Source organism: Vicugna pacos, chromosome 18 (genome assembly GCF_048564905.1).
Source record: "Vicugna pacos chromosome 18, VicPac4, whole genome shotgun sequence".
NCBI lineage: Eukaryota > Metazoa > Chordata > Mammalia > Artiodactyla > Camelidae > Vicugna > Vicugna pacos.
Genome location: NC_133004.1, coordinates 34,753,297 through 34,770,156, shown reverse-complemented (window position 1 = coordinate 34,770,156; position 16,860 = coordinate 34,753,297). Strand labels below are relative to the sequence as shown.

At 45.9% G+C, this 16,860-nt stretch overlaps 1 protein-coding gene across 9 annotated transcripts in view; it reads right to left on the bottom strand.

Moving 5' to 3' along the window:
- CALN1 (calneuron 1) overlaps positions 1 to 16,860 on the bottom strand; it is a 435,337-nt gene that overhangs the window by 284,707 nt on the left and 133,770 nt on the right. Inside the window, exon 1 of one of the 9 annotated variants that reach the window (XM_072943065.1) lies at positions 6,681 to 7,303. The exons of the other annotated variants lie outside the window; for them this stretch is intronic. The gene's annotated coding sequence lies outside the window, so the exon portion shown is untranslated. Of the gene's footprint in view, positions 1 to 6,680; positions 7,304 to 16,860 lie in introns of those variants that run through there. 9 annotated transcript variants of the gene reach the window in all.

The following is a 16,860-nucleotide window of genomic DNA, read 5'->3' as shown; positions in this document are numbered from 1 at the left end:
AAAGCGATTCTGTTTGGTGGAGCGCGTGTTGTTTGCTCTCTTTCTGGTCTGCCTTTTTTCCCCATCTGTAAAATGAGATAACCAGGGTTCCTGCTCCCTCTTGAACGCCATGCTTCTGTTACTTTACAAGCATTCTCTCCTGAGCACGTATTCGCTCTCCTCTTCACCAAGAAAGAATGTGTTTAATTAAAGCGCTGATGGGAAAGGTAGCAATTCTGCTGAATCACATAATGAGCCTCCCATCCAACACATTAACTCTGAGTTGGTGGCAGTTCATTTCCGACACTGCAGCCCCCAAACCCAGTCTGCACGGCGAGACCACGGAGAGGACAGGTCTTCCCGACATCTCAGTGGCTCCAAGTAACACTTCATTGAATGCTTTTCTTTTCCTGTTTTCAAAGGGTAAGATTCCATTGCAATAAACAAGTCACCAAAATAATTAACCAAGCTCCCTGACTTGCACGTCTAAGTTTTCATATTAGCGAACTGGTGTTAATGAAACAGTAGAAGTGATTTGTAATCGTGACACCAACTTTGGGGTGCCAACCCTGGACCAATATTGTTTCAAAGCTTGGAGATGAACTTTTAATCAATATTTAATTGCTCTATTCTTTGTAAGTATAAAGTCTGCTTTCAGTGAACACTCTGAATACTAAAAAGGCAAGATTCAGTTTCTCCTCTAAGTTATGTGTTCAAGTTTCCTGATGATTTTGTTTCAAGGGGAAAAAGGTCACCAAGGTTTCAAGCTCCAGAGAAAGGAATCTGGGAGAGGAATTTAGAGATAGGGTAGCTTGTTACAGCAATATCCCCAAATCCTTCAACAAAATATAAATGTAGATATTTGAAATGCATAGAAAGAAAAGCTAACAATATCTGCATGGAAATGTTAATGGTCTGGGGAATGAGAGTGCAGAAAGGTGCTTTTTTTTTATGTAACAGTTCTATATGGCTTTAATTTCTTAAAAAGAAAAAAATGTTTGCTTTCATGTTGAAAAACATTTTTTTAAGCATAAAACAAAGAGCCACCCATTGGACAGCAGGTGCAGAATAAACATCCCAATTTCTGCCCCAATCAGGACCATGGGTTTTTGACATTGAAATTTCTAGAAATAAAATGGTAGGGGAAAAAAAGTATTTAGTAGATAGAATCTCAGAACACTCAATTCAAGACATTTGTGGTCATCATTAGTGTCTACATTTTAAAACAATTTGTTTCTGACTACAAAAGAAATTTGAGTTCATTTTCAAAAAAGAAAAACCAAAAGTCATTCATCATGCCAACTCCTTTGGACGAGCCGTGTTAACATTTTTAGTCTACTTCTTTCCATTATTCTTCTGCACCATGTTTTTAAACAAAACTGAAATCATGCTAGAACTGTGGTTTGGTCCATACCGACGTTTAATTGGTACATTAGAAACCACTAAATTAAGGTCATCAAAGCAACTTCTCTCCATCTGTTACTCTTAAACACTACATTTCATTTTCTACTCTGACAAATAAAGACTCACTTTATTGTACCAAGGCAGTGCACACAGAATGGACAGCTGCCAGGGCAATCTTTTGAAAACATAAATTAACTTGTGTCATTTTGCGATTTAAAACCCTCCTGGGGCTCCCATCAAACTTGGTAACAAACCCAAACTCTGCAGGGTGACCTCTGAGGCGCCCCATGACCTAAACCCTGCTTCTCTGTATACATCTCCTGCCACACTAGCCTCCTCCTTGTTCCTCTAAAGCACCCAGTTGTTCCTACCCCAGGATCTTTGCACTGGCTGCTGCCATAGCCTGGAAGTTCTTCCCCAGATCTCCCCTCAACTCACCCAGCTTAAATATGGCTCCCCAGTGAGAACTTTTTGACCACCCTATCTGAAGGAGCCTCCACATTTGTCTCAAAGATACCATCTAATTTTATTTTCTATTTTAATTTTTTATCATGTCTTACACCACTAGAATATAGGAGTACCACCCCTACCAGTCTAATGCATCATCATTCCCAGTACCCAAACCAAGGATGCTCAATATATATTGGCTGAATGACTGAAAATGTTTTCAGAGTACCCAGCTTTGTGGGGCACGCGCTAAAGTAACCTACTTAAATAGGCCTTATTCACAGCAGCACGGCTGCTTAATGAGACTTTTTAAACTAGGCCGTCACCTTCTTCCGTGGCCTGGTCACGGAGAGCTGCCCAGAGCCCTGCCGGTGGGGAAACAAGCGAGTTATTTCGTCCTGGCCAGGCTTTCACTTTGTTTATCCAACCCCTTACTTAAACCAGAAACCCTGTAGTTACACCCTTCCCTCCTACGCCAGTCAATCAGTACGCCCCGCCACCCGTCCCTCCTGGGGAGGCCATGCCCAAGTCCGTGAGCAGGATCCTGCCAGTTTCCTATCAGAAAAACTGCCTCTCCCCATTCTGATGACCTTTCAGAAAACTACCCCTGATATGGAGACCCAATGCTATGCCAACAGGACATTTTCTCTGAGCATTTTGAATGTAGCAGAAAAAGATGACGATGATGGTGATGATGACGGAGGAGGAGGAAATGTCTGGAGATCATTTACTTCCATAGCATCACTAGAGAGAAACCATAAGAGGACTCCAGCCACCAAGATCCCCTAATCTGCCTAACTGCCATCTGCCCCAAGCCCAGCTCTTCAGGTGTGCCCTCCGCCTGGTGACGCCCCAGCAGTACTTCTAATGCCTCCTGTATGTTTCAGCTGTTCACCGGAGCTGGTTTCTGTTGCTTGCCACCCAGTAACCCTGATGATTCTCCTAAATGTCTGCTGAGTCCATCTCTTCTCCTCCGTACTCCCCATGGTAACCTCGGCACCAGCCACCTCCCTGCTGTCTACACCTCTGGTCTTCTCACTGCCCAATCCATTTTCCATGAGGCCCCCAACCAGACCTGACTAAAATTCAAATCTGACCACACCGCCTGCCCCCTAACGGAGAAAGGCTGAGCCCCTGGTCCTGACCAAAGGCCTCCTTCTATCACTCCAGCTTCTTCTCTGGTCATTCCCTGCCTCACCCTTTAAGCTCCAGGAGCTCCCAACTACCGGCTGCGTCCTCATATTTTCCATATGTTTTCTTATCTCTCACCCTGTGCCCACCCTACCTTCTCTGTGTTGGGATACCCATGTAAGGCTGGCCACTTTATAATCATCCTTTAAGCTCAGCTCAGACATCACTGCCCTCCTAGGCTAGCTGCCTTCCATCTCTGCTCACAAATGTGTATCCCTCACACATGGGCTGTCTTCCCCACTAGTCTGTGAATTTTTTGATGACAGCCACTGTGTCACATTAATCTCTATATCCGTACCACATAATAGGCACTGAATACAGTTCTGTTAGATCTTAAATGATTAAAAACATAATTCACTTGGAAAGCCCCAGGTTGGATGCAACAACTGTGCTTTCATTTTCCTCCTCTACAACCGCATGCAGAATTACCCTCCAACAGAACGACCGAGGGATCAGTCAATGCCCTACCCATCTCGAAGGATGTTTCATTGCTTGAGAGTCAGGATGCACACTGTTTTAACAAGCATCAGAGGCTATGGCTGGTGGCGCTGCCTCATGGTTCTCCACCATGAAAGGACGTGCAGGCACTCTGACTACATCAGGTTAAGCCTGGAGGGAAGGGCAAAGACGCCACCCACCCCGTACCAACGCGGGCGTAGATAAGGAACATGCAAACAAGCAGCAGCACCCGATCATCCAGCCAATCTGGGCTCGAGCCTCACGTGGTTCCAGTGTGGGCACACGTGGAGGGCAGCGCCTCCTCCCTGGACCCGCTGCCCAAGGCACAGCTCCTCCTTTTCTCATCAGAAATGAGGAATGAGATGCCTCCCTAAACACAGACAGGACACTTGCCATGGGTCTGACCCTAGACAAGGCACTGAAGGTGAAAGGTTACTGAAACACTCTTCACATCCTAAGCAGCAGTGTGGAAAGAGCCCTGGATTTAGAATCAGAAGCCCCAGCCTATTAGCCAACCACAAGCTACCCGACCTCAGGAAAGTTAGTTACCCTCCAACCCTCCACCGGCATCAGTTTACACATATGAGAACAGAGGGTGACGTGAGCTCCAAAGTGTAAAAGTGTCTGGCACCAAGCAAAGTCTCAGAAACCTGAACGAAGAGGGTCTACAAGGAACTTAAATGTCCCAAGTTCTCTCCGAGCCTGGACAGTTCCTCTCAGTGGAAGAACGTGCGCCCCCTTCTGCTGCCCACTGAGCACTGCATAGGCTGTCAGTACTGGAGCGGGCCGGCAGAGCTAGCGGGACTGCAGACACAGCACCAGGACCGAGGACCACTGCACAGATACCTCTCCAGGGGTGCTGACCGAGGAGCACACTGTCCCTCCAAAGCCACTCTCTACAGAACAGAAATTTCTAGATTGGAGCCCAGCCCTGCCCAACACTTGGGTACTAATCAGAGGCCTCCACTATGGAGATAAAACCAAGCAGCTGTCATACAGGTGCCCTCACACCACCCCTATCCCCACCTCCCCTCAAACCCTGGAGTCATGGGTCTCCATCAAGTATTTATTGCCCATCATTTTCTCCATGGAACCGGCTGAACTGAAGTATTTTCTTTCTAAAAAGCCCTTATGCCGCACCCTCACTGAAGGCCTGATTACTGGCAAGAGTTACTTTCCGAGTTCAGAGAAAGGTGATCTTTGTGAACAATTCTAAGAGGATTTAGCGCTCTTCCAATAAAATATCCTAGGGATTGGGTTTCCAGAGAGTTTTATTTTCATGACTCCACTTGGATACCGCCAGCAACCCAACATCAGGGTTGCAGACCAGCTCCTCGGCGAACACAGCCCCTCTTCAGGCAGCTACTGCCATGAAAAACCCACATGTCTGCAGTGAGCTCAGAAAGGGGGGCCACTCCGCTGAGCCTCCACCTGAGCAGGCCTTGGGGGGGCTCAGACCAGGGGTGTCTGTTGGGCATTCATGGGGGACAACTGCTTAAGGAACTAGCAAAGTTATGCAGCTCCTGGAGCCCAGGAATGAATCCTAAGCTGGGGTGTCCCCACCAAGCTGCAGGCACAGGAGAGGTCCAGACTTCAAGCCTCATATAAACAAGTAGCAAATAAAATGGGGACCCCCACGAACACTTCCTTCTTCTCCCCCCCAACAGTTCCTCCCACCCCACCAAGATGAAATAAAAACCATCAAGCCAAGGAGGAGAGCTGGAGCTGGCCTTCGATAAAAACCGTGCCCTGCTCTGGCCCCAAGGCAATTTCACACCAAATGGCTTTAAAACCCTTTCCAAAGCTCTGACGCCTGAATTGAAAAAAGAGTCTATCTTTCTGACTGAAAGTCAGCAGTGAAAGCAGCAGAACGCAGAAATCTTCGGAGTTAACGAGTTTTCACATTTGCACAAATGCCGTGTGTGTGTGGACACACAGAGGGCAAAAATCGACCCATTCTTCCTAGAGAAGGTCACCTCGATTCTATCCCCGGGGATGCTCTTACTCACTCTAGAACGTAGTTATTATTAGCACTAATCAGACTTCAGTGGACACGACCCAACAGAGCCACACACAGCCGACACTGAGCTGCTATTCTCCGAGCCCGGGAAAGTGTCCTTTCCTGCAAAAAATCAAGCTCAGGGCCTGGGGATGGCGCCCCGGTCTTGGCACCTCAGGAACTGCAGGCACCGTTTCACCAGGCAAAGGGCTGGAACACCAATTTCAAGGAAGGTGCTTCCCCCACAAACTGGTCCTCAAAGAAAAAAGAGCAGACAGAAATGATTCTGGGGGTGGGGGCAGGGGGCGCACGTGGCTGGCGCCTCGGTGGCAAAAAGTAGTCCTCTGTCCACGCTCAGCACCCCATCCCGTCGGTGTGAGGCGTCCTCCGCTCTCTCTGGCCCCCAGGCAGGCCCCAGAACTACCTGCTGCTGACTCGGCGCCCTCAGGCCAAGTCTGAGGAAGTTCACTCCCCGTCGCGCCAGTCCGGGAGGCTGGGGCACCGGGTAAACCCAGACCGCCAGGGAAAGTCGGCGCCCGCCCCTCCCCGGGCGCGGGGCTCAGGGAGCTGCTGGGGGCCCAGGGACCAGCTGAGTGACAGCCGTGTCCCCACCTGGGCTGCTGGAGGCCTCCGGGTGATCCCGCGCTCCCCGGAGCCCACGGACGCCGGGCGGGTGGCAGCGAGCAGCGTGCGCCCAGGAGGGGAGCAGCCCGCGCTGGGGCTGGAGGCGGAGGTGGAGGGAACCCTCCCGCGATCCCCAGGACCGCCGGTTCCCCGAATACCTGCAAGCCGCCCGGCTCTCCCACCTGAGCTGCGGGGCGGCTCCCCTCCCTTCCACCCGCCGGGCGCCCGCGGCCGGGGGCGCGCAGATGAGCAGCTACGGGCGCCGGAGACTCGGCGAGCGGCTCCCAACCTGCAGCCCGCACAGCACCGGGACACCCGGGTGGGACACCCGCGGCCCTGTCCCAGCCCCACGCCTCCAAGCGGGCCGCCCGCAGCCACTCACAGGGAGGGCAAGGTGGCTCCGACCACCCCCCGCCCGCCCGGCGCCCTCTGCCAGTGCCAACAGGTATGGGAGGCGTTGTCGCCCGCCCGCCCACTCGGGGGCCACTCGCGACAGCCCCGGGCGCGGGGCGCGATGCAGAGGGGCGAGCACGGAGGGAAGAGGCGAGGGCGGGAGCGAGCGGGCGGCGGCACTCACCTCAGGCTGGGCCGGGGCCGGCCGCGCGGGCCCGCCGCCCCGAAGCCCGGGTTCCGTGGCGCCTCCGCGCGTGCGGGGGGCTTCCTCAGAGGTCCGCAAGGAGGGGGCGGCGCGGGGGGAGGCGCCGGCGCGCCGCGCTCAGCTTCGCGCTCACACCCCCAGCCGGCCGCCGCGGCCCCGCGCCGGCATCCTCGCTGCCGCCGGCTCCCACGGCGCCCCGGGCCGCTCCCCAAGCGCGCGCCGGGGCCGGCGCGAGCCCCTCGTCGGCTCGGAGCGCGATCTGGGCGCGCTCCTCCTGTCCTTGTCCTCGGCTCCCGTCTGGGGACGCTGCCCCGCACCCCCGGCTCGGCGCGCTCCTCTACCCCTCCCGCTCCCGCTGGCCGTGCAGAGCCCCGGCGCGCGGGCTCAGCCCATGTGCGCGGCTGCCTCGCTGCGCCCCGGAGCCCAGTGGCCGAGGCCCCGCCGGAGTTGCGCGCCCTAGAAACTCCATGCAGCTCCGGCCTCCTCCCCAGCTCCTCCCCGGCGGGCTCCCCGGGGCCTTGAGGCCGCCCGCAGCGCCGTCCCCGCCCTGTCTTCGCCCGCGTCGGGAGCCGGCGTTCGGGGCGCGCCTCGCCTGCGAGGGTCGGGGGGGCCCCCACCCCCACCCCTCCGTCTCGCCAATGGCTCCCTCGGTTTCCAGGCAGCGCAACCTGAGGAACGCCTCGGCGCGCGCGCACTCACACTCACGCACACACGCGCACACACACACACACACACACACGCACTGCACACACAGGCACACACGCGGGGGGCGAACTCGAGCTTGGCAGACGGTCCTCCTTCCTTCCTCCCCAGAGAAGCTGCCCACGTTAACTCCGGCAAACTGCTGTTCCTCGGTATTGGACAACTCACCCAAGCGCCCCCCACCTTAACTACTTCATCCCCGGCGCCACGATCACACCTGCGTCCGCGCCCAGGAGGAGGGTGGGCACCAAGTCGAGGGACCGGCGGCCAAAACTAGGGGAGGAGGATTCGGGGTGCCCACCCCATCACCATCTAGGGAAGTACTTCTCCGGCGATCGCCCGCCCACCTTTGATCCTGTTCCCTGGGGCCTGAGAATGCGTGGTTTGGCCCCCCACTTCCCTTTCCAAGGTCACAGAATGGATTTGATGAGGGGGAGAGGGTGCTTGGACACAGGTGTGAGCTAGACATCGCGAAGACTGTCTGCAATCTGCCCTGGCACTGCCCTCTGCCAAGTCCATACCCAGACAGACCCCTGTCCTCCACTGCCCCATGCCTCAAGGGCAACTCGTTAGCTTAGAGTCTCCAGTAACCCTTCCTGATCCCCACCTGTCTACCCCTCTTGTGCCCAGAATCCGATAGAATACACAGTTCTACCAAGGTTTGTGCTTTTTAAAAATTAATTTTAAAAAAAAGGAGGAAAAGAAAGAAAAAAAACCACAACACCAAGATGCATCCGTCTGCCCCACAGAGTCAGACACCTACCAGTCCCTTTCTGCTCCCCCAAGGGTGTGCTACTGGAGAAAGAACCACCCACCTGACTGGAGCAGGCTAGTCTTTCCTTACAGCACCCTCCTTTCCAGGGTCCCCAGTTTCTTGCCCCCCTCTAGGTGGCAGAAAGATGGCTGCACTAGCTCAGATTCTTCCAATTCCCAGAATCAAAGAAAAGATATATATAAAAATTCTCACACCAATCAGGAACAAAGCAGGCAATAATGCCATAAGCCTCTGTCCAAACAGCTCAGCAGTCACCTCTCTTCTGGCCGGTGCAGCTGCCAAGAGACTGTGGTTATTGGTCCTGCCAGCCAGCGGCACAAGTTAATAAGGGTCCCTGGCTTGCCTGCACTTCCTGGTTTGCAGCCAGGGCGTGGTTCCTCTGAGCCCTGGTAGCACTCATTGCTCGTACCACACCTTTGGCATTTAGCATTTGCTACCCTGTATTCTCACTATCTTTTCTTGCACCAGCCTTGCCTCCCAGATTATCTTCTTTCACCACTGGCTGAATCTTATGGACCTAGTTCATAAGAGATGTGCACAGGAGGCATTTCTAGGGGCATCCCTGAAGTGTCACGGGCAGAGTCTCACACTGATCTTTCCCTCTGACCTCTTAGTTTGGATGAAAGCTGCAACTTGTAACAATCTGTTGCCTCTATCAGCAGTTGTTTTTATCATTTTCTGGACCACAACCAGATCACCAGAGTCCCTTAGCAAGTCTATATATACACATGGCATTTCTGATAGAAAGTAGGGTCACCATTTAACCAGAGAAGGACACATGTGTCCAAAGTTCTCTGCCCTCACTGTCTGTGTGAATTTGGACAAGTTGTTTATTCTAAGTCTCACTGTCCTCATCTGTAAAATGGGGGTAATTACAGTATCTATTGCATACAGTTGTTGTAAAGTTTAAATGTGATAACCGGAAATAGTTCATTCACTTAACTCAGCTCCAGGCATAGAAAGCTTTCAACAAATATTGGTTGCTGTCATTATTCGTGAGTAGTTAACACGTATCAAAGACATTACCTTGGGGGAAAAAAAAATCAAGGATCTCAATGGGTATCAAGAACTAGGAAGCCAGGTGGCAGACTTCGGTGCGGACACTACATACATTTTCCTGGTCCTCGCCAACGTTGACCATTTTGAGACTTCCAGGGTAAGAGGGTTGCAGGTGCTCAGGCCCTGATACCCTTGCTCTGACTTTTATTCATTTTCTCAGTATATATTTATTAAGGGTCAAAATGTGTCACCTCCTTCCCATTAAACTGCCAAAGAAAATCTTGTACCAAATATCAGAATGGAAGCTAAAATCAGCATATAACAAAATGGGTTCCATGCATTTCTAGCTTGATTTAGCATAAGTACTCTGTCCAACCCAGAATAATCCAGCCCTCCAGGAAACAGCTGGGGGTAGACATTAACTTTGTTCCACCACCTACTTCTAGCTTTAGGACTCAGAGTTATACAAACCAGACACCTGGACACCTGCTACCTTACCAAGTGGTAATCAGTGTCTAACCAAGTGGTCAAAGTCATTCCCACCTATATCTCAGCCCTTCCCTCATCTTTCCTTCTTTTGTTTTACCTTCCGCAAATACATCTACTTCAAGTGCACAAGACAGCCAAGGGTAGAGGGTGGTGAAGGAGTCTTGCATTCTAAGGAGAAATAGGTAGAAAAAGAAAACATCATTTGGGGATGTGCTAGAGGGGAAAGGTTTTCATGTATCCTATCCAAATACAGAATATGGAATGCACTGGCTTCTTTCCAACACGCACCCTCGACTTTGTGGCAAGAGGTTTTTGAGTGGTTTTTAGGCAGCCACAGATAACCAGAACAAAATCTGGTATCTGGAAGTAGAGTGCTGCTGTAACAAAAACTACAAACGTTGGCTTTGGGGTTGGACAACGAGCAGAAGCTAGAAGTGCCTTGTAAGACTGCTGGTGAAAGCTGCAAGGGCCTCAGGCAGACTCCCAGAGAAGACTTACAGGACACTGAGAAGACTGCTCCTGGAAACTGGAAAAGAGCACCTGAGCCGGGTACTGGTGGGACAGTTAGCAGAACGGCTGCCTGTGCAGATGGAAAGTCTACCTAAGGAACTCGTGGATCCACTTAGGAGAGCTCCAAGCAGAGCACAGAGAGAGCCAACTGGGATTTTCTAGATGCCTATGATAAAAGACAAGAAGAGATGAATTAAAGCAGAAATTAGCCCTTTTTTTAGTAGAATTTAGAAGAAATAGAAAGAACCAGGACTTGCTGGGTTAGAAAGGATAACTGTTTCTCGTTCTGACACCTCCTGGCAAAAATGTTCAAGTCCAGGGCAATAAAATGTGGTCTCCAGACTAAGTTAGGGATGGGGCAGCCAGATCCTTTGTTAAGACGTCACACATATCTAAGGACATGCCTAAAAGAGCTTTCAAGAATCTTAGAGACCTGGTCCCTCAGCAGCCTGAAGATAGAGAAGGACCTATTCTTAAAGAGATGTGTAAGTGTGGCTTTTGTCTAATGGATGGATTATAATTTGAAGCATAGGAAGCCCTTCATGTTTCTAAAGAAAACATACTAATTTGGGACTGAAAGCGGACAGAGACAGCACAAAAGGAAAGGAGGCCTTTGGGTCCCCAACCCTCTATAGGCAATAAACAGGCTGCAAACGTGGGCTGTTTCTTATGGGAGAGGAAGAATGACTCAGAGAGGAACTGGGAGCACAAAAGGTGAAGCCAAGAGCTGTGAAGAATCATTCCCAAGAATCAGGACTGGGCCCTGATTAAGGAAAAGATGACATGTTCCCAGCTGCATTTCAGAATTGCTATGAACCAGTCAGGCTGCTACAGAAATACCACCCACATCCTCCCTTACTGAATGGGGTGTCTACTGCAGTTACTGTATCTCGGCCTCACTGGTCTATGCTGGGTGTTTAGGGGAGAGGACGGACGAGTTTACAGATCATCAGATTGAGAAGAACTTCACCCGAAGAACTCAAGAATGGGGCCAGGAAGCCATAGAGAAGGAAAAAGCACTGGTGTGAACCTGAATTCTCTGTTGCCTTTGGTTGTAAAACATCAGCTGATTTCCAAGTAGCATTGGACCAAAAGGCCAAAAAGAAAGTAATATCTCAGAGATTTTGAGAATATTCCAGGCTTAGAGAGAAAATAATCAGATGTCAGTGCTACCAAGACAATCAGGACCTGACGGACTAAAATCCAAGGAAAGAAAACCTCAGAAAAGTTAAAGTATCATTCTGCTCCATTTTCCCCCAAAGGCATTTGCCTCATTCGAAGCAGCACAGAGTGAAAGGCAAAGGAAAGGAACCAAGCAGCAGCTAAGTGGCTACACAGTGAAAAAGAATGCTCGGGAATCTCACAATGCCAGCAGGGCAAACACCGGAGTTTAGCCAAAGACGAAACAGACTCAGAGGTAGAGAGAACAAACTAGTGATCGCCAGTGGGGAGAGGGCAGTGGGGAAGGGAAACATAGGAACTGGGGAGGAAGAGGTACAGACTATTAGGTATAAAATAAGCTATAAGGATATACTGTGCAACAAGGGGAATACAGACAGTATTTTATAATAACTATAAATGGCATGTAACCTTTAAACATTGTGAATCACAATACTGTACGCCTGTGACTTATGTATACTATTACACAGTAACTGTACTTCAATTAAAAAATACATTAGAAAGCACTCTAGGCATAGTGATTGACATAGTATGTGGTTATAAGTTGGTAGCATTAATGTTTTGAGAAATTTATCAAATTGGTCAAGGTGTATTAGATTCAAGTCAATTCAATAAATAATCACCTATGAGAAATTTTTTAAAAATTGAAATTTAGAACCTGCCAAGGAGGAAGGGCACTGATAAACACCCCAGGGTTTCAGTTGAAGCTCTTGAAAGACTATATGCATTAAGATGTAAGGCAAACCAGAAGCCTTCAGAGAATCAAGTCCATCTTCAAACTGCATCTGTCAGTAAAAGGTGCTCTACATCTGTCCTAACTGCCTGCCAGATGGAAACTAAAATCCCTCTGAGGGTCGTGAACAACATCAGGCCACAACAATGTTTCAGATATACTATCTGGCATTTAATTAAAAATTGCCAAACATGCCAGGTGACAAGGCCAAATTAATAAAAATCAAGAGAGAAAAACAGACAATAAAAACATAGGTGATCTGTATATTGGAGTTATATAAAATAAACATTAAAACAATTGGGATAAATGTGCAAGAAGATGAATGATAAGACAAAAATTTACCAGGGAAAAACTAGAATGTATTTTAAAAATTGAATCAAATAGTAATTCTGGAACCAAAACAAAATGCTTTCAATATATCTTCTTAAAGCAGAACTGACACAGCAAAAGAGATTAGTGAACTGTTAATTAGGTCAGGAGAAAATCTCTTGCTGAAGTATGTAATGAAGGAAGAATGAAAAATAGAGAAAAGAGCTTAAGAGATAACGTAGAACATGGTGAATGGTCAAACCTGAAATTGAAATCTGCAAAGGGAAGGGGAGACAGAATGCGGTGGATGCAATCCTGGCTGAGAATTTTCCAAAACTGAGTAAGTCACAGATTCAGGAAGTCCTACTAACTCCAAGCAGGACATGTACAAAGAAAGCCACACACAGGCAATCGTAATTATATTTCTAAATCTCAATGACAAAATATTAAAAGAAGAGCCCTCCTTTACACACACACACACACACTACTTTCAAAGGAACAACAGATGACTTCTCAACAGAAATAACCAAAGTTAGTATAATTTACAACCATTAGTGTAACCTTTGACGTGCTGAAAGAAAATACCTGCCCACTAAAATTTTGAATGCAGTGAAAATACTCAATAAAGAGAAAGCTGAGGGATTTCTGCTTCTGAGCTAGCGCCAGACTTGCCCCTCCTACTCAATGTTAACAACTAGAAAACTAGACAAAATATGTAAATTAACTGTTTTCAATAATTAGACAACAGCCAGTGCAGGAGTGTAGTCCATGAGAGAAGAGCAGTAAATGACATGAGCCCTACCACTGCCCAGCTGTATGCCTGGAGCCATTTCCTGTACACCGTAAAGGGAAAAGAAACCAAAGCACAGCACAGGGGTCTCACTGAGCTGAGGAGACAGAGACCAGACATCACGGAGGCTTAGGTAGCTGGAATTTGTTAGGCAGAAAACTAGAAAGAGAAAACCATGCAGCAAAGAGCTGAGAAAACCATAGGGATTTCTTTGAGTTCCTGGTTGATAACTAAGATGTACGTTCATAGGATAAAATTCCTTGTGGCCAGGAAAAGAACAACTGGCAGAGAGCTGTAAGTGGAACAGTTCCAGGGGTAAGAAAGAACTGGAAGACACTCAAGTTCTGATGAACCTGAGTGGATAAAACACCTGGGATTCCAGTAGAGGCCCCAGGTAGACTGTACCTTAGAAGTAGGACAGAATTAGTATTAGAATAAAGGTAACTACTATAACCAAGCTTAAAAAATCATGAAGTGGATCAAGCTAATACTCAAGTAACTCATCTGCCTAACAGACAAACTTCAAAACTCTAAAAGGACAACAACAAAATCCAGAAACTCTCATGTAACATTCATAGTGTACGTAGAAAGAGAAGCAGAAATAATCAGAATAAGGGGATTAGCCAACAGAGGCTTTCATACAGCTATTATAAATATGCCCAAGGATTTAAAGGAAAACATAAACACAGTAAAAAAAAGGAGTGGGAATTACTTTTAAAGCAAATAAAATTCTGGAGCTGAAAATATAATATTTAATATTAAAAAGTTGCTTGCTGGACTTAAGATTAGATGCTGTAGAAAAAAGTAAAATGATGACAGTTAGAAACTCAGGAATGAGGAGAGCTGGAAACAGTAGATATCTGAGTAAATAGAAACAACTTTGTTTTCTCATTTTTAAGTTTCTCTAAAAGATAATTTTAAAGCAAAAATAATACCAATGTATTATGGAGTTTATAATAATGCATGAGTAAAATGGACAATAACAGTACGAAGGATGGGAGGGAAGAAATGAAAGAATACTGTTACAAGATACTTAACACTATCCATAAAGCAGTATAATATTATTTAACATTAGATTGCTATACGTTGAAGGTACATATAGTAAACCCTAGAGCACAAAGAGATACAGCAAACAATCTCCAATAGAGATTAAGTGGGATATTTTTTAAATAAGTGATGCTAAGAAGGCATGAAAAGAGGAAAAAATAAAGAACAGATGGGACAAAGAGAAAATAAACAACAAAATAGTAGACTGAAACCTAAATATATTGTGAATTACATTTAATATAGAGAGTCTAAAGCTATAATTAAAGGACAGGAAACCTAATTACTAACCCCCCCCAAAATAATAATACTAAAGGGCAGAAGAGATCAGGCTGCATAAAAATACAGTAACACCCAACTATAGACTGTTTGCAGGATATACTCCTTAAATGTACAAACACAGATAGGGTCAAAGTACAAGTATAGAAAAATGCATGGGATGAAAAGATTAACCATAAGAAATCTGGAGCAGCTCTGTTAGTATCAGACAAGATGCACTGCCAGAGATAAACAGGGTTAATTCATAATGATAAAGAGTCAATTCATTAAGAAAACATAATAATCCAAAATGTACCTATAACAAAGCTTTAAAATACATGAAGCACAGTACATGAAGGAAACAACAAATCCACAAATATAGTGGGAGACGTTGACACACCTCCCTCAGTACAGAGAAAACCTGTAAAGATGCAGAAGACTTGTCAGACACCAGCAAATAACTTGACCAAACTGAATGTATAAAACACTGTGGGATACACAGGCTTTTCAAGGACACGTGGAACGTTCATAAAAGACAGACCATACGTTGGGCCTCAGGAGGATTTTTGATACATTCAAAAGTATTGAGATCATCCAGAAAATATTCTCTGACCACAGTGGAACTGAATTATAAATTAATAACAATAAGATACTTGGAACATTCTCAAGCCTTTTATTAAGTAAAACACAGTTTTATGTAACGCACAAGTCAAAGAATAAAAAACCAAAAAGTTTAAAAATATTTTAAACCAAATGAAATGAAAATGAAAATACATGTACTAAAATTTGTCGAATGCAGCTAGAACAGTGCTTAGAGGGAAAATTATAGCTTAAAGTGTTTATTCTAGAAAAAGATGAAAGGTTTAAAGCCAATATTCTAAGATTCCACACTAAGAAGCTAGAAAAGCAGCAAATTAAAGCCAAAGAAAATAGAAGGAAGGGAAAACTAAACATAAGAGCAGAAACCAATGAAACAGAAAATGTACAAATAATAGAGAAAATCAATGACAATGTCAGTGAAATTGGTAAATATCTGTCTAACTTGACTTTAAAATCTGGAGAAAATACAAATTACCAAGATCAGGCATAACGGAAAGGGCTTCCCTATAGATCCTACAGACATTAAAAATAACAAAGGAATATTATAAATAACTCTACTCCAAAAAACTCGATAAAATAGAAAAATTCCTTGAAATATACAAATTAACAAAATAGATCCAAGAAGAGACAGAGAATATGAATAGTTTTCTATCTTTTAAAGAAATTTAATTCATAATTAATAATCTCCTCCTTCCAAAAACAAAAACAAACCCCTTCACGCCCAGGTGACTTCTTTGCTGAATCCTAACATATACTTAATGAAGAAAAACATCAAACTCATTAAAATCTTTCATAAAATAGAGAGTGGCTCATCTCAAGTCATTTTATGAAGCCAATGTTACCCCATTAACAAAATCAGATAAAGGGTTTACAAGAAAAGAAAAGAAATATAAATGCAAAAGCCTTAACAATATATTAGTGAATATGTGAAAAGGATAATACATCTTGGCAAAGTGGAGTCTTTCCCCAGGCCTACAAAGTTGGTTTAAATTTTTAAAAATTAATCAGTGTAATTTATCATCTTCAGAGAAGAAAAAAATCAGGATCATCTTAATGCATGCATAAAGAGCATTTGACAAAATACAACACCCACTTGTGATCAAAAACTCTCAGAAAATTACGAATGGAAGGGAACTTCCTCAACCTCAGAAAGGTCATTACACAAGATGTACAGCTACCATCAAACCAAATGGTCAAAGACTGAATGCTGACTGAATGCTGTTCCTGTAAACTCAGGAACAAGGCTTTTATTGAACACTTGGTGGGGGTTCCAGCCAGTGAAATAAATAAAATGCATACAAATTGGTAAGAAAAAAGTAAACTGTTTTTATTCAAAGTCAGCACGATGTATATGTAGAAAATCTTAAGGAATCTACCAAAAAGGCTTTTAGAACTAATAAGTGACTTTAGCAAGGTCACAAAATACAGTATCAGTACCACAAATAAGCAACTGGAAAATGAAATTTGAAATAGCACCATTCACAGTAGTATAAAAAACATGAAATATTAGGGGATAAGTTTAATAAAATAAGTGCAAGATCTGTACACTAAAAACTACAAAACACTGCTGAGAGAAATTTGAAAAGATTCAAAAATAAACGGAAAGATGTAACATGTTCATGACTTGGAGTTTTGATATTTTTAAGATGCTAATTTTCCCCAAAATTGATCTATATATTCAATGTACCCCAAATCAATATGCCAGAAAGCTTTTCCTCAGAATTTGACAAGCTGGTTCTAAAATTTATACATAAATGCAAAGGACATGCAA